Below are 18,654 nucleotides of genomic sequence, written 5' to 3' on the forward strand. Positions count from 1 at the left end.
TTAACACTTATTCTACCTGCTCTGGTTCAAAATAATCTCTCCCTGATACAGGGAGGTTTTGTGTGGACTATGTCAAATTACCTGAGACCAAAAGAGGAAAGAGTTAACAGCTGCACGAGGTTCATTGACTCCTGACCCTTTCTGTAGAGCACGGCTGTATACCTGTGCACACAGAGGAAGTCCGCAGTATTCCAGGTACCAGCCACGTGGTGGAGAAATCGCCCAGGCCTCCAGCAAAAGGTAGTGCTAGAAGAATGGTGACATCAGGTTAAAAAAGAAAACTGGTGAAAGTGGCAGGGCAACCTTTTAACACAACAGTGACCTTGCATCGGCATGGTTCACTAGCTCAGCAAGTCTCTTCCAGTCATTTCATGCCAAAAAGTGGCATCCATCCAAATTCCTTGCATACTAATGTTGCATTCTGCTAGGTGCAGCTTTGCCACCTGTTGTCTCCCTTTAAAAAATCTTGAATGCTTAATAAGTACTTCTGACCTGGTAAAATGTGACTGGACTTTGCAAGTATAGCCACACTGTCACAGATCTTGGCAAGCAGGTTGAGAGAACAAATCAAATCCATACTCTTGCAGTTTGGGGTGTTTTTACCATATTTTTAAGACCTTTTTTTTTTTTTAATTAGTTCAGGACCCTACAAACAATTGGAAAAGAGAAGTGGTCATGAAATTTGAGATTTCTTTTTCTCTCCTGAGTCATTAATTCTGGCCCCTTTCTTTTCTGGAGACATGAAGGCTCAGCTACTGTCGCCTTTGTTTCTTTCTTCCCCTCTCCTTAGCTCACCTCATCACCATCTCCTTTTTAAACTTCATCTGTGTGCATGAGCTGACGACAGGCAGAAAGAGTGCATGGAGCTACTTATATTTAAGTACTCACTTCTCTGTTCTTAAAATGATTTCCTGATGGGAAAGAAGGGTGCATCCCACCCTAAATCCTCGGCAGAAAAGAGTATTAATCTGAGCTTTCAGAGATTGAATTGCTGATGTTGTTACTAAGAAGAAATATATTTAAAACCCCTACTCTTTTCTGATTTATCCTATGCTCTGTAAGAGGGACTGTGTGCCCTGCTAAATGCATGAACAGTTGTTCACTAACTCATGCTTGTCAGTGGAATTGTGTATTACCAATGTATCACACAGGTTTTTTGCCCTTTCAGGACTTGGCAATCTGCCTTGGAATATTTGGCTATTGCTTCACCCAGATTGTTGTGGTGAATTAAAATGCTCTGGGGGAGGCACAGATATGACCCTGTAGAAATATGGAGTACATAGAAGATTTCAGGGGTGTGTTGAGAAGCACAGGGTCATACATATTAGGGGAAGGACTGTGAAGGACAGATTTAGGAAGAATGTGGAGGAGGATTGCAATTAATACATTTAGTCCATGTCAAAGTGGTACCAGCCCCTGCTGTGTTGGACCCTCAGCTTGGTGACTGCTCACCTTCAGACCAGAGCCCTGGGTAGGAGTCAAGTGATGAAGGAAATCCTTAGCTCTGACAAGGAATAGGTGGTCAGTTTGAAGGGCAGAAATTACCTATGGGATGAGCTATAATTTTGTGTGTGGAGTGTCAAGGTTTTTATCGATAATGGGGGAAAGTCGATAAGCAGAACGGTGAAAAAATTTCCTAGTGATGCAAGTTAATCAAATGTAGGGATTGAGGGAACCTTAAAGAATGCTAATGGCTCTGCCAGGGTGATAGTGATTGAAAATCAGCACTGACACAAAACTACATGAATTATCGACAAATTTCACAATGTTTTCATGGTGGAAGCTTACCAAAACCTCTTTTTATGTTGCAAAATGTCTGACAATAGCAATACATGTTGTTCAGGGGATACAAGTGACAAGGAGCATGTGCTCCATAGTAAATGCTGTTAAGATTTTTTGCCAAATGACAGCTGTCTCAATAGTGAACTTCATTCTGTTAAATTTTTTTCCATTCTCTTTCCTGTCCTACAGTATTGGAGGAAAGTAAAAGTGACACTCTCCTTCAGAGATGGCCTCACCTGGTGCGTGAAATGATCTTAGATGCTTTCTGCATCTTAAAATGTGTAAGCACTCTTGCATTCTTCAGGAAGAAAGACCTTCTCCAAAGACAAGGTAAAGGAGTAATATAGTCCTCCAGACTGTGGCAAAACATCACATTTATGTTTAATATTCTTAATAGTAATACTATTATGGTTATAATAGGTATTTTAAATACCATGTTGAAAAGTTAAAGAACAGGTGTCGTTTTTAGGACTTACCAAGGCCATATATTTCTATCCAAAAAATGTAATGTTGACTGCTAGTTCCACAAAACTATTAGAAGCTTCGTACTTTTAAGCATGTAGTGAATTACATGGCTGTACAAGTACTGGAGAAATTCTTTTTTATTTGGTTTTTACAGTCAATAGTTGACATAGCATTTGTTTTCCCTTTGTTGATTTTTTTTTTAACAACCTAATGCAGAGTGCCTAAATGTTGCACTTAATTTATTTTTCTGCTTGAATGGCAAATGCCAATTTGTCTGGAGGCAACAATTTCTCTTACTATCAGCTAGTATTCCTCTCTCAGCAACAAAGGCAAAATATTTTTGAAAGAAAATATGCAGTAATATTAAGAAAAAATTACCACCCTTAGAAATGTTTTAGAATAAAACTTGAAAGTGTCAAAATTGCTGCAGTAACTTCTGTATCTATTTAAGAAAATGATGATCAGACCTTAAATTTATGAATGAGATTTTTTTGTTCTTTCAGAACAGAGAGGGCATCCTCTAGCATTGTTTTCAGTCTTCATTACTAAAAGGAAAACTAATTAATACTTCCTAAGGGTGCTGTTGGTGAGGAATGCAGCTCAAGTATGGCGTGTCCACGTTGGCTGTGCTGGTCAGCCCAATGGATTTGGTGTGGTTCAGCCAGCACTAGAAGTGAGTGCATCAACCCTCTTCATTGCCACTCAAAATCTGGGATGGGAATTCAGGTGCTGTGGGGTTGTGAAACTGCACTGCATGGAGCAGAGCAGCTCCAGCTGCCCCTCCCCAGCCCCACTGCTTCAGGTGGTGCTGGATTCTAAAAAGATGTTCAGAATTTGCATCAAATTCCCATAAGTCTCAGTTACTCAAGCCTGCTTCAAAACTAACCATTGCAGAGCTGTCAGGCTTTTGTTCCACTTTATGAATGCCCTTGATAAGAAGGTTAGGCTGTATGATTGGGTTTTGTTTTGTTCTTTGTTGCCTGTAAAGGTGCCCAACAGATAATCTTAGAGAATAAAATCCCCTTTTCAGTCACAAAGCAGATAACTGCCTGTGAAGTGACAGTGCAGGTCTCAGTTCTGACCTGTAAGGAGATGAAAGAATATGAAAGACTGTACAATTTTCAGTTCATACTTATTCAGACCTGACTGGCATCCAAGACATTGAGTGCATCTGGCAACAATGTCACGTTACAGACAACCTGCCCTTCCTGAGATAGACTGAAGTATCTTTGCGTGTTTTTGCCACTGACAGAACATCTCTGGGACATCCTGAAAGTTTAAAATTTGCACTTTTTTTTTTATTTGATCATAAGGCTTCCCCCCCTTTGGAAAAAATATATTTATTTAATAAAAAGTATTATTTTTGAGCTAATAATAATTTTTAATAGCTTGAAATGCGTCTCTGTAAGGTTAAATGCTTCAAATTAATAATGTCAGAATATAAAGTTATGGAACTTCCAACAAAACTATATTTTCTAAGGAGGAAGATAGAAGCACTTTTGGTTTGTGGGCTATTTTTACTAAGACTATTTACTTTGAAAACTCTTCAGCAATTAGGGGTGTTCACAGGATCAGCGTTCTAGTGCTGAGTAGAGAGGCAAGTCCAGACTCAAGTTAAAGAAGAAACTGTTCCTGGCAATTTCTGATCTGACATAGATCCAAACTGACAAAATAAAGCCAAAATGCTATGGGCTGTGGTGTTGTGTGGTATTGTCCACTGAAATGCAAGCTGGGCAACAGAGCACTAATTTTCCTTCCATTTCCTAGTCATTCCTATTTCAGTGTTCTGCTCCATCCTGATGACACTTGTTCCTCTAATTTAGGAAGGTGCTGATTTCCCTTAAGGTTTAAACAGGTTCTGTACTGTTGTAGACACAGTGTGGTCAATATTTCCCTATATTTAATGTGGACCTGTGGTTCAGGTTTTTTACTAAACTCAGATGTTTGATGCAGATTTTTTTTAGATGTTTGATTCAACACTTCATTTTCACAGAGCTTGTTGCCACAGAAGATTTTCTTTTAGGCAAGTGTTACATGCTGTAATCAGGTAGAAATATTGACTGTCTCTGTGGCTGCAGCAAAGGCCTTGGGCAACAAGCAGCCATGGAATGTGAAATAAACTTAACAACCCTATTTAAGCAAAAAAAGCTCTCTTGGTGAAGGACTCTATCACAGTGGTATTTGTACAAGTCTAGATATAAGTATTACTGTTTAAAACAGTCCTGAAAAGAGTTAATTTATTCTATTTCTGAATACTTGCAGTCATTTGAAAGCTTTTCCTGGCTATCAGTTGATCTTGTCGCTTAGTCAATTTCAGGAGTGCTCAAGACAGTATTTTTCTGGATCAGCTTTGACAACATGTCCAAAGAATTTTTTGAAGTAACAATACAAAATAAATAGTGTGGGGATTGGTCATTGTTTCACACTTAGCTCTATCTGCACCTCCTTTCTAATCACATCAAAAGGTTGCCTAGGTGTCTTGCTTTGTAATATTGTCAATAGTAAGCTTGGGACTCCAGAAGTGGACATGAAGCTCCCTCTAGGATGTGCATGGCATTGCATTTGGCAGAGCTGGCTGACTGCAGTGCACAGTGAGCAAAGCCGCCAGGTCACATTATCTGTTTCCTGCAAGTATTCAGCACTAGTCTGACACTGGAGGAAGTGCTCAGAAATCCCTTCAAGTTCATAAGCAGGAAAGCCAGATTACTTCTTTTCCCTTGCTTGCATTCTGTCTTTAACCTTACTACAGCATGATATGCTCCTTTTCTTAGTAAACACAGCTAGAGGACCTGACCTCAATTTCCCAGAATTCTGTGTTTGCCAGCAGAGAGCTACCATCAATATATGAGGGAAAAGCTGTGTTTATCTGTTTGCTTCAAGCTCAGTAGCCAGGCTCCATTGCAACAAGGGCACTGGTCTTTGCTGTGTGTTTGTGTATGGGGTAACAGTGGGGTTTCCATTGAGGGCTGGAGCTCTTAGATGTTATTGTAACAGAAATAATGTGAGAAATAATGGCTGTGCTGGCAGGGAGGCAAATCAGAGATTGGCAGGGAATCTTCCCTCAGCCCAGGTCCCTTTTTGAATGTGCAGGTAAGCTAGCTGTGCAAATTAGCTTGTCCAGCTTCTGGTACACAGGGAACAAAACTGAATTAGCCAGGTTTTGCCTATGAATGCTACTGCATGATGGGATGTTTCCTGTGGCCTTCATGAGCACAGACTAAGGCTGCTACGTGTGTGGTACAGTCACATTTGAAAGTGAATTCAGAACAAAGTTGAGCTGTAATTGTAGGCACACAATTTGTGGTAAATGGGAGTGGGGCTGGCCCAGCCTCATCCCCAGTGGGCTCAGCTGTGAGCAGCAGGTGAGCAGCACTGACAGCAATGAGCCATGGAGTGCCCAGGGCACTGACCAACCTCCAAAGGGAGCAGAGGGCACACAGGTGCAGGGCATCAACAGGAGGGGATAAAAGGCTGGGCTGAAGAACAAGAAGGGCAGATGCTTGCAGCCTTCTGGAGTAGTAAGTAAGGTGTTACTCGGTATGGGCTGAAGCTTTCTGGAATTGTGTTATGGTACTCTGTCTCATGGATGTCTCAACTGCAACATGCACTGTGACAGTAATGGCTTTACACATCTCTCCTGAAGATGTCAAGAATGATGGGGTATTGAGAATGCCATCCTAGGTGAGTTGTCTATAGAGCTGAGAATGCTGCACTTTTGAGAAAAAAAGCTTACATGGAAATATATTCCATTGGAAGACTAATATGTCAGCAGCAGTTTCTGTTAAAAGGCAGAGCAAATAGACACCCCAGCCCTCATAGATGCTTTGAGATTTTCTGTCCAGACAGAAGGGAAGGGTGTTTGAAGTCCTCAGACTCTATTTAGAGACTTCTCAAGCAAATGGTCTCCTATTGCCTTGTCCTTGCAGAGTAGATAGCCAGAAGATCACTTTTCATGACTTTATGTGCTTGCTTATGTGATGAAAGATCTTGAAGTGTTGAGATTTCCATGTACAGAGAGAAAAACAAAAATACTTCTGCATCAAAGTGAAACTTAATTTCCTAGAAACAGACGTTGTCATCTAGGGGGAGTGCAACAGAAGTGTCTGAAACTAACTGTGCAGCTTCACTTTGTGCCTGAGAGCTTTGGCTGTTTGACTGGTGAGCCCACCACTAGCTCAGAGTCCAACAGATTTTGGTGAGACTGATTCAGCCACAGCTTCCAAGGCCCTGGTGCTTCTCAGCCTGTGAGAAGCTGAAGTAGCAAGAAATTGAGGTTTGAAGAGTAAACAAAATTACACTGCTCTTCAAAACTTTTCAGTTTGGACAAAGCTCCATTTTTCAAAAGAAGAATGTTCCATTAGAAAACTCACAGGTATGCTTTGGGGAAGGGGAGGAGGGAAAAGAGGTTTGCACTTTTCCTTCTGCCTTCCAAAGCAATGGGCCAGAAAGATGTTCTCATTGTACAAGCAAGGACTGAGTCATGGGGAATTGGATCCAGAAAATTAGTTTAAAAGGGAGTGGTGGAAGATTTCAGTGGGGTGAAATCTACAAATGTGATTTATCTCTTCTGTGTTGCTGCCTGTTTCTGGCTTGAGGTGGAAAGGTCTCAGGGAAGGCTCTGCCAGTACCCTGCTGAACCCCTCCAAGAGCCTGGAGGAATCCTAGTGGAAGTGGGCTTAAGATGAAAACTCCCAGTTACAATCCTGGTTGTGGTAGTAGATTTATTTACTGCATGCAAATTTGTGCAATACATTTGGATATAAGGATTTTTTTAAACTGCATGGAGGTTTTTTCTTTAATTAATTGAGTCATTTAGGGGCCCAGTGGTTTGTGAGTTACAATTGCAACCCATGCAATGTAATGCAAAGGGCTCTAACTAAAATTCAGCAAGCAAGTGTTGCTGTTGACAAGTTGATACAAACAGGAAAGTCATATGGCCATCATCTGGTCCAGCTGCTTGGTGAGAGCAGCCAGTGTCACCAGAGTCAATAAGAACCAGCAGCTTCACAAGCTGATTCTCTAAACAAGGTACATATTCAGAATTCTTGACATGTGCTGAAGCTGAAATTGAATGTGAAATGTTATCATGCTTTCATTTTTGTGTGATTAAACTTTGTATAATATTAACCACTGAATTTGTACAATAAGTACAAAATTATCAATGGATTTGAAGCCAGCAACAGACAGTATGATTCATAGCAAAATACTGTCACTACTAAATGCTTGCTTGAAGTTTTGGCAGGCTTTTATTATACAGGACAAATGCTCTGTCTCTTGTATGATTTTGTAAATCTCAGTTAGCTTTATTTTTCCCTTTAGCTTAAATTTTCAGGAACTTTAGGTTATTATAGCTGCATTGTAACAAAGGAGCTTATAAACTAGGCACAGAACTAAACTTAATCTGCAAAAGCATATGGTTAATATGGGGTTCAGGCATAGTGAGTGTGAAAGAGAAATGAATTTCAGCCAGCATGTGTTTATCAAGCATTGTCATTGCCAGCTATTTGAAATTCATTTTTTGCCATTTGGAAATGTTAACATTGTAATTCTTATGTTTTTTTCCAGACACAAAGAGCAAACAGACACTTTCTATGTGAATTAGGTTTCTTTGATTAAGAGAAAAACAAACCAAACAAAAAAAGTCCCCTTGAAAGAATGCCCTGGTGGGGTTTTCTTCTGACAGTCTGCAGTTTGCTCCCCTCCACAAATAAAGGTCATCTAGAAATGGAAGGGAGAAGTGCACAAGAAAATGATTTTTCTCCCCGTGTTTCTGCCTGTCATTGTGCCCTGAAGAACAACAGGCAAAATGCAGAGTGGGTGAGCATGGTGGTTGTTTTTCCCACTAGTTCAGAGGATTAAGCCCAGGATATGCTGCCTGCAGTCTGTTTGCCTTGGGGGAGTTCTTAAAGGACAGCCCCGAGAATGGATTAGCAGGCAGGGAGAGCCACAGAGGGTGCTGTGCAGTGACTTTGGGGCAGTGAGGTGGCTGAGTGGAGGGACGTGTAAATTCAGTGGTGCTGGGGGAGATGGCTCCAAGAGGGACAGGGCTCACCTGGCAGCAGTGGGAGGTGCCAGGCAAGCAGGTGCCTCTCCCAAGGGCAACTGCATCTGATCTGGGAAAAAATCAAGTGAGTTTTGTAGTGTGTTTTCTTTGTAACACAGATACAGGATTCTTTTATAATAAAAATATAATATATTTGAATATTCTCTTTATATTTTATTTTTTAAGATTTGTTGCAAAAAGGGTTGTCTAGCAGAAGTGGGATTTTGCACATTTGCATAACAAAAACCAATTATTTTCCTATTTCAACTGAAAACATGTGATACACCTAGTTTTTCATCACATATCAAATTAATACTTTATTCCTCTAAATATTGTTTGTATTGAAGCTTCTTCTGTTAAGAGCATTATATAATTTTATTAATATGCAAATTGCAACTGCTGGTCTTTGTGCTTTGTTTTTAAATCACAGCTCCTTAAACTTCAAATTGCAGCCGCTAGGGTTCCTTTTGTTTCACAAAGATGAGGGTGTGATTTCCAGTGCTGATGCTATTTTTTGGGATATGGGTCAAACCCAAGGGTGAGTTGAGTCAGGTGGGAGAGGACAGAGGTAGGTGGGGCAGCAGGGCAGTTGCCATGAGGATGGAAGCCCCTTGCAGGGTATGGGAAGGTTACACAAGTCTCTCCTGTGGCTGGGAAGGCAGACTGGAAGGAGCTGCTCCCTAGACTGAACCAGCTGCACTGTAGCATTCATCTATGTCAGAAAAATAAAGATCCACTTACCTTATTTTCTAATAAAAAGATGAAATTGAGTATCTGGATGGCAACTTAGCCAAAAGCAGAAATGCAAGGTGTATGGGAGTGCTGTGTGTCCTTTAGTGGCACTTTCAAGATTTCTCCTCCCATTTATCAAATTCCCATTCCCTTACACATGAGTTTCTGGTTGCTTCATCCACCCCCTGCCAAAAAGAAAAAGCAGTGAAAGCAAAACAAAGAGGTCTGTGGAAAAAATTCACTGGCTTATGTCTGCTTGGGTTTATTTTTAGATCTGTAAAGTATTTCTCAACTTTCTGCCTTGTGTCAATGTCAACAAGCTTCCCTGATGTGCCCCAGCTTTAGTTCCTGTTATTAGAATTGGGATAGAAGTATTAGAAGGAATTTGGGTAGCAATGCTGTGCCTGTGATACTGTATTTCAGAAGTCTGAGGGAGTCAGAGATCTTGCAAATACATCTTCTGTTAGTCTTACAAAACTGTTCTCATGTGCCAGGCAGATTAATGCTAATACTTTTGCAGTGACAAGAGTAAATCTCTGAGACCGCACATTCAGCTTCTGTCTGCAGGTCCTTATTATGTCTTGCCTTATTATGTCAACTCCAAGGCTTTCACCAGACCTGCACTGAAGTAATAAGAAAACTGGGGAGGATCCTGGAGGTGAGGAAGTTACACTCCCAGTCAGTGCAGGCTCCTGTCACTGCTCCCAAGGAGCTCAGCAAGGGACTGGCTCTGCTGTGCCTGTAGGGAGGCTGTTACTCACAAAAAGTCATTCCTCTGGTTAAAAACCTTCTGTTGACATCCAATTTTAGGTTTATTCATGGAAAGCTCATGCTGCTTTATTCTTGAGCCAGCATCTTCTATTTTCACACAAAGAGATCTTTCCTCTTCCTGGCATTTATCCCTGTGATGTATTTATAGACACTAATGGGCTTCTATCCATTCTCTGCTTTCATTTGTTAGTAGAAGTCAGGCTTCACCAGTCCCCTTCATTTGAGCAAAATTATAGCCAATACTGTAGTCAAAGCTGTTTAATGTTGTGTATTCTTCCCTCAAGCATTACCTGCTTTTAATAAAGTGGGCGATGTCTCTGTTACTTTCACAGGTGTCACTGTGGCAGCTTGTTGTTATCTTACATTCAGATTGCAGATCCATATATTTCTCAGTCACTTTTACACTGAAGGACTCCTATTTTATGTCAGGAGTTGTGGATTTGTTTGGTTTCTTAATTAGACCATTAAGACCTGATGTTTTATGATACCAAGTTCATTCTGTTTCTATTACTCTGTCTCTATTTCTGTCTAGCCTTCAAATCTTCTGTTGGTGATACATTATCTTCTACTAATCCATTTTCCTTGCTCTCTTACAATTAGTTTTTCAGTCCTCACCTTCATCTCAACTAATGGACTCATGTGCTGCTCTCCTGGACTCCAGCTAGTCTAGATCCTTTTGGGTTAGGAAACCCATTATCAAAGAAACCTAGATGAATCCAAGCTAATCTGATATAGCCTGTCATTTCCTGTCCAATCCACTCAGAATTTGGGGCTGGAGAGTGCTCAATCCTGCATGTTTCATTTTCTCAATGCTTTATGTTCATTTGAGGTTTATTTCCATACAACTCCTGATCATTTCTGTACCCTTCATTTTAGCCAATCTGTTTTGATTCCCATATTCTTTTCCATTTAGGCCAGGTTTTATTTTCTTTTCTGTCTATAGCAAGTGATATCTGGGGTGTTTTAATTAGTTACATACCAAACTCTTCTCATGGCAAATGAAGTGCCTACACATTTCAGTTGTTTGCTGACTTTCAGAACTGTTCTAGAATCTGCAACAGCTTTTTTGAGCCTATTTTTCCACTAACTTTTTAGAAAGAAGGAAAGAAGACAGCAGTGTAAAAAGTGAAATTTAAAGAAAGGATGTGATGTTCTCCATATCAATCTGGCCACAGCAAGTTTTACAGCATAGCTAAAGTAAGGAAATATCTTAATTAGACCCTCACAAACAGAACTTTGTATGGAAGAGCTTTATCCTGAGTGATTTGGGAGATTTGTTTCACCAGGAACAAATTTGATCCAATGACTTTGAATCTCTAAAGTATTAAATCCAAATGTCTATCTATTAGATCTTATCTAAAATGTTTATTATAGACTGGTTTTGATATTTACTATTGGCTCAGAAAAGGGTTCAATAGGTGTTTCAGGACAACCATTCACAGTCTTACCTTGACAGTCATGGCAGTTCTTGTTTAAAATTCCTGTTTTCATGAGCTTGTCATTTGGCCCTAAAATGTTCCAGACTGAAGCTTGGCATAAGAATGTAGCTACAAATTGCATTTATTCAATTAATCTGGGGTCTGGGTAGGGGGTTGGTGGTTTATTTTATTTTTTGTTTTATGGGTTGTTGTTTTTTTTTTTTTAAATTTCAGAATTGCTATATAATTTAAAGAAGGGGTTTGAGGGTTTTCCCCCTAATATGAATTAATGATACTGAGTATTTAAAGTGTCAAAGGCATTTCCACAGCCAGCAGGTTTGCTGCCTGAAGTGTTATTATATTTTCAAGACATATTACATGCATTACTGTCATAAAAATATGGGACTAAAATATTCTGGACCTGCTTCTGTATGCTATTAAGCTAACTTTACATGATTTTTGTGACAAAAAGCTGTTGTGAAGTTGATAGTCACAGGAAGATGATTCTAGCTGCTCAAGAGCCTTCAGCTGGCAGGGACAGCAGGATGCTTGCACACCAACTCCTTACCTCTAACACCGTGGCTGGGATCAGGGCTTGTATTGCTAAAATTGCATTTCTGTAAAAATTTGCTGCCGTGAGCTGGTGTCAGCCTCTCCATCTAGTTGCACCACTGTTGATAAGCAATTTATAATCTGTCAGTGTGCAGAAAACAATTAAAATTATTAATAATTTACCTTTTCTTTCTTTCTTGTCCATATTTCACATCGTTTTTGTAGCAGAATAAGATTGGAAACAATATCTAGCGAATGGAATATTTTTTGCAGGTACAAAACCCTGGATCATAGATGTTTAAGTTTAAAAATGAAAACAAACCACCAAAACCTTATTCCTGATGAAATTGTCCTTTCTTAGCACATACTTTATTCTAGGCATGGTATCAAAAAAATGTGGTTGTCGTGAAAGGCCCCAGCCAGGACCCTCAGCTCAGGGGCTGACAGGGTCTGTTCAGCAGTGTGTGCACAGCTCCTGTGGCATCTGTGATCAGCAGCACTTGAGCTGTTTACAAACCAAGCACAGCACAGGGCCAGCTGCCTGTCTCCTTCTCTCTTTTGTCCTTGGGTTAGAGCAGTATTAGAGCAAAGGAGATGTTGTTTTTGTCTGTAATCCTAGAGATAATTACGAATCTAAACTATAAATGTTAGTGCTTCACATATTCAAGGAATTATTTATGAATATGGATTAGCCCAGCCAGTGAATACTAACAATGATAAATATCTTGTGTTCTTCAGTATTGTTTATCAACAGGTATTCCAAAATTCATTGGAGTTTTAACCTTGATTTATACAAACTCTGCAATATGCAGAAGTCACTCTGTAACAAATCACAGGCAAAACAAAGAAGTAAATTAAGTTTAGCAATTAATGTATTCAATAACAAGGTCATCTGAAAGTAATAGGCTTCAGCAAGAAGAGTTGCCCAGGTTAGAATTCAGCATCTCTGGACTACCAACGTTTTGCAGCAAGCTAACAATGATAAGCACATTCTGAGGTTCTAGTGCCTACAGGCTGTGCAGCAATGCTGGTTTCCAATCCCAGGGAAGCCCAACTACCTCACTACAGCAACACACGGTGCTCAGGTGGGAGCTTGGCCTGCCCCTCGGGCACACTGTGCTCAGCTTTGTGGGACTCCTGGTCTTGTGAGGACAAGCTCTGTCTGCTGACTTGCATGACCAAACCCAACCTCCACAAGGCAGCAGGGCAGGGTGCAGCACCCTGGGAAGAGCCACCCCTTGCTTTAGCAGAGTAAATTTCACTTGTACTGCTCTTAGAGCCCTGCCACTCAAGTACAGACCCACTTATCTTATAAGTTCTGACAAGATCACAGCTGGAGACAGTATGGCTGTAGGCATTATGCATTTTCATGCACTCTGAGTACTCTTTCAGGATGAAAGCGATTAAAAATTTTGACATATTGAGGAAAAAAAATGAGAGTCACATGGGCTGAAACCTTAAAATACAAGATAAAAAATTATGTAAAAGCCATGTTGTGGACTACAATTCAAAAACACAAAATATTAAAAAATATTCATAGTGAGTGTAGAACATTTTGCACACCCTGAGCTTGTGAAACAATTTTATTAAGTATAGTAATAGGGTTTCTATTTGAAGTGTCACGATTATTGTATGTTTTTGACAAATTTCCTTAATTTCAGAGCTATCAAAAGTGTCTTCTCAGATTGCTTCATATACTGCAAAACAGGAGATAGACTGTATTTGTTATAATAATGATTAACTCTATCATTAGTATTTTAATAGCTTCCAAGTATAAACACATGCTTAAATCAAAATAAAGGGCATGTCAGGATAAAGAGACAAGTGAAAAGGTATAAGGCACACACTCAACAACAGAACAAGTAAATGGAGCTGCAGAATACATTATATTTTCCAGAGTCACAACTGATTTGTATGGTTATGCTGGTAAGAGAGACCACATGCTCATATTGACCTCAAAACAGAAATGAAAGGAAACATAAGGCAAAGATCTGTGAAGGGACCAGGGACAAGTCAGGTGGGGTTTGCATAGACCTAGTGGGGCATTCCAAGGCATTCTGGACACAAGTAAATAAATCCATTTAGCATTAAACTGTATAGGCATACCAACTCTGGTCTCAGGACTTGGCTCTGGGTTTCCTAAAGTACATCTTATTTCTTTAATGTAGATATGCCTTAAAATTATTTCTTGGCTAGGTCTTCCATTAGCTGTGAGCAGCAAGAGGTTGAGGAAAAGGAGGTTTAGCACTGCTATATCACATGGAACAGGTAGTGGTTACTGTGGTATTATATAAAACACAGAAGTTTTGGAGGGTGAAGGTTACAGCAAGAGAAGACAAAGTAGGTTACTTTGCTTTAAAATCCAAGGAAAAAGAAAATTCTTACCGTGTTGATATTTCAAGAGTGAGATGTGAATTGTGGTTACTGCACATTAAGCATAATGTTATGTGTAGGGTTAGGACTAGGAGACTCTCTAAATTGGTATATTATAAGTATCTGTGTAAAAACAAATGAGGTCATAAATTAGGGACAACTGGCAAAATTCAGCTAATTAGAATTTATGATGGTAGAGAAGATACTTTATGCTACTAACAAGTACCAGACTACCTTGTGTTAAATACAGGTTGTGTATTTAATTGGGGTCCAGAATTTTGACCCAATAGTTTCTCCTTAGTGCAGGGTTACAAGTCTGTGTTCCTGTAACTTCAGCTGGCTTGTTCTCTTACTGTGTCATGTCCTGCTCAGTATGCTGATAGCTCAGTAATACTGTTAAAGGGCTAGGTGGGCTTGCAAGCATTTGTTCCTCAGTTATGGACACAACCTGTGATGACAACAGTCAATGCTTCTCTCTCTGGTAATTTTTCATATGGATCTGTTATAAATAAGGAGATTTCCTAACAGGTATTCCAAATGTCTTGGCCTCTTTTTTCTTGCTGGTAGATACTGACAGTAAAACTCATTCCTTCAGAGCAATGCTTTAAAAGATCCAGCTCTGCAGGAAATGCAACTTTGAGCCAGATTCGGAATGTTTCTGAATGCTTGGGTACTCCTGCCTCTGTTCTCTGGTGCCAGCCCAGTGACTCAGTGCTCCTTTGAGAAAGTCTTGCCTGTTTCTTACACTCCTTCCATTCCATTCAGATCATTTGTGTGTGGGCTCCCTGGTTTTACAGGGAGATACAGCTTTCTTTTCTTCCCCGGGAGAATTGCTGGCCAATATGCAAGTAATACAGTGATAGGACTGGTGATTTTTTTTTTTTTTCAAAGGTCTTGTTACTACTGTCACTACTCCACTACTATTCCCTCTGCTCTGAGGCTGATAGAAAGAACCAGTGATGAAAGCCTAAATACTGGAAAAACATGTGGAATGCTTTAGAGGAAAGTCAAGGCCTTATCCCTGACATGAAAAATCTAGAAACTCTACTCCAGTTATTGGCATTAGAGAGCTGATGATAATGAGTAGAGCAAAGTCAATAAATCTGGAAAAGCAATCAGCTACAATAGTGTATGTGCTCTTTCCAGAAAAACAAATGTATGCTAGCTCAGCCAAGGACTTTAAGGTACCTTTGTGGAAAATAATTTTCCAAAGGCTTATTTTTTTCTCCTTTATTACACCCCTGTAACTCGCTGTTGAAATCTTAGAGCATTTGCTCTAGCAAGTGGGGTTTTTTGTATGTGTGCAAAGGCAAATTAAAATTATATTAGTGATAGTCAAAATATCTGAATTATCAATAGAAGATACTTGTACTTCCAGCTCTCATGGCAACAGGATCTTGTACTCTGTGTCTTCAGTAAAGGCAGAATGATATTCACTGATGTGTTTGCAGGTCCAAGTCACTCCTAATGCTTGCTCCCCTCTGGTTTCTGATCCATTTGTGTGGGGTATGTTGATGGTAATCCTGACTGGTCTCATGCAGGCTCTGTTCCCCTGCAATCAGAACCTGCATCCACTGGCACTGCCCTGCTTGGGAGTGACTGATTGAGTCAGAACTGACAGAAATAGCAGCTTTGGTGTAACTTTGTCAAACTTTATTGAATCAATTTTTAAAACAGTCTTTTATAATTTGATTAGTGGAGGTAAACTTTATAAAAGAATTTCTCCCAAACGAATTGTCCTTTAAATGACTTCTAGAAATGTTGGTGTTTTATCTGAAACTGCTCTCATTAATATAAACAATGTATTGTCCATCTGTCAAAGGTCACAGAAATCTCACACTGAACAGGTTGAAGCCTCATACCTTTCTGGAAAAAATCTGGGTGTCAGACTTACTGTATTTGTGCACTGAAGTGGTAGACATTAATTTTGGTACAGAAATCCTAACACTTCATATCTGCCTCTCATCCAGCAAGGCTGGCATAAGTGGAGGAAGTTCTGGATTGTCTTTAAAAGTTCAGTATGTTATTTGGGAAAGGTTTTGGTACCAAAGCTATTCTGAGTGGAATCTGACTAAATGCTTCTAAATGACTGAAAAAATGATAGTGAATCTTTCAATTTTAACATTAATTTTCTTAATTTTACCTATTTTTTTCTAACTTTAAAAGGATTGGTGATGTACACTGGTAACCAAAGGGAAAAGGAAATGTGAGAAAAGCAAAACTAAAGCATGACTGAATTGGTGTCTAACCAGATTAAACCAATCATAAATTTCAAAATTTACATGGTGTTTTTCTAACCATAAAGTTATTTTTCATTATTAAGCTAAACAATTTAGTATCACCATTACTGTGTTCCTAGAAATAAAGCACTGCAGTATTTTGCTTTGGTACTGGAGGCTAATCCTGCAGCCAGGGACTATAAAGAAACAGAAATAGTGAAATGTGGTTGGTTTTCAAGTTAACTGGCTGCTTTCCAGCTGTATTAAGCTGAAGTGAAGACTGTGTAGGACACCACTGAGTCTCTCAGCAAGAGAATTCTAATGGAGTCTGAGATTGGGAGGTTTCTGTTCAGGCAGAGCAGAGCAACTTTTCAAAGGTTGTCAAGGATGAAGCTTAATTGAGTGCTGCAAGAGACCAGGAAATAATCATTCAAACAGCCTGACAACTAAATCCTAGAAATATAAAGGCATTAAAGGCCAGATGTCATGCATATAATCATAAAGCACTGAGAAAATTTATATGGGGTCTAGACCAAGAAGAAAATCTGGATATTGTAATATTTTCTGCCTGCATGGTTCTAGCAATCTTGGATGTGTATGGCTCTGGAGTAAGAGGCAGAAAAGTGAAACCAAGAAACTTAAATCCCCAAATGTCACAAAGAACCACGCTTGGACATAAAAAAAAACAATGAGAACCTACTGTGAGTTTCCAGAGTGACTTTTATACTATGGCAGTAACTATCAGGTAAAAAAATTAATTATGCTGGTATGGCAAGATTTAATGCACAGAAATACAGAATATTGCTGCCATTTTTACAGAAGCAAATAAAGTTTATCTCTTGTCATTATAAACATATGCTAGATTTTTTTTTAAAAAAAAAAGGAATGAAAAAAAGCAAGAACACAGACTTGTTTCCTAATATCAGATGGGATTGTCTCATCTGTGAAAAATTCAAGAACCAAATTCTTTTTTCCTCACTTACTGCTCCAGCTGATTTCCTCCAACATGTCATCAAATCTATTTATGGATTTCATTAGCCCAGCGTCTCTTTCTTTAACAATGTCAGACTCTTTTCTGAGCTAAATAAAAACAAATGAATATTAATGCTTTCTTCTTTTGTTTGGTTCTGCTAACATAGAGCAACAGCAGATGCAAATTTGTTCACTGTGACTGTATTCCTTTAGGTGCTAAAGAACAATGTTTTTTCATAGAATTTAATAGTAGTAATTTCAAAACAAGGGTTAGGTAAGGTGTGTTTCTTGGTGTACATGTGGAACAGTTCTATGTCTGCAAATATAAGATGATCCTAAACAAAAGCTCTTAACATAATATGCACAAAATTGTGATTCTTACATACACCAGATGTTAAATCTGAAAGGAATCCTGTTGATGGATAATTAGGCTGGCATCCTAATTTTTCCTATACAAGAAACAAAAACAAAATCCTCAGATAACACTATGTCATGCAATTCCTTAAGGCTTTCTTTTTTTCAAAGCAATATGCAAAATGTTACAATGCATCACAGACATAATTTTGCCTTAGTTAAGGCAGAAAAAAATCCATCAAACAAGTCAATCACTTCAAGAAAGAAAAGCATCTTGCTCTTGTATTCTGTGCTGTTCAGTAATTTTTAATTGATTTTATTTACAAATGAAAGGACCCCCTTGTTAATTTATGTAGCATTTTCATTATAATATGGTTTCAAATATGAAGATAGGTTTTATAATTTCTCCTTTGTAACAAGAGAAGAGGAAAAAACTGTTGTGCAGAGATATTATTTTATCCAGCCTTCCCAGTAGATCTAAACCTGAGTTAGTAGGTCATTTAAAGCACAGGGGAGAAGTGAAACACAAAGCAGAAAGGAGCGTGTTGTATCTCAGTCATGGAAAAAAGGGATCTGTTAAACTTTGTGGTTCATTCTTTTTCATATTTTGATCAAAAGAGAAAAACATTGCTCGACTGAATTGCCCTCCACCTTTCTCCCCAGCCCCATCCTTGAGGACCCACCATGGTGTTCTATTTTCATCTGATTTATGCCATACCCCTTAGGAGCCCTTGCTTCTGCCACCTCCTTTTCCATCCTGCCACAGTAACTCCTGTCTGGGGTGGCCAGGTATTTCATTCCCACGTGTCCAGATTAGGATGACTGTTCACAGCCTGATTCAGTCTTTAATGCTTGTCTACCCCAAAGTGATGTTCCTTTAGGAATTTGACTTGTTGGTGGGAAAACTCTGCCCACAGGTGTAGAGAGCTTATGTTAGGATCAGTCGTCGGTTAGTAGCAGTGGTGTAACTTTG

The 18,654-nt window shown here is 39.3% G+C and overlaps 2 long non-coding RNA genes across 3 annotated transcripts in view; one reads left to right on the forward strand and one right to left on the reverse strand.

The window, feature by feature from the left end:
- The window catches only part of LOC135278969 (uncharacterized), a 72,544-nt gene that overhangs the window by 24,160 nt on the left and 29,730 nt on the right, over positions 1-18,654 (forward strand). For both annotated transcript variants that reach the window (XR_010346342.1, XR_010346343.1), the window contains exon 2: positions 1,972-2,112. This is a non-coding gene — a long non-coding RNA (uncharacterized LOC135278969). The remainder of the gene's footprint in view (positions 1-1,971; positions 2,113-18,654) is intronic.
- LOC135278970 (uncharacterized) overlaps positions 1-18,654 on the reverse strand; it is a 42,894-nt gene that overhangs the window by 577 nt on the left and 23,663 nt on the right. The window contains exons 2-3 of the long non-coding RNA XR_010346344.1: positions 9,032-9,207; positions 82-246 (exon numbers count right to left, since the gene is read on the reverse strand). This is a non-coding gene — a long non-coding RNA (uncharacterized LOC135278970). The remainder of the gene's footprint in view (positions 1-81; positions 247-9,031; positions 9,208-18,654) is intronic.

Source organism: Passer domesticus, chromosome 11, assembly GCF_036417665.1.
Source record: "Passer domesticus isolate bPasDom1 chromosome 11, bPasDom1.hap1, whole genome shotgun sequence".
Classification (NCBI taxonomy): Eukaryota; Metazoa; Chordata; class Aves; order Passeriformes; family Passeridae; genus Passer; species Passer domesticus.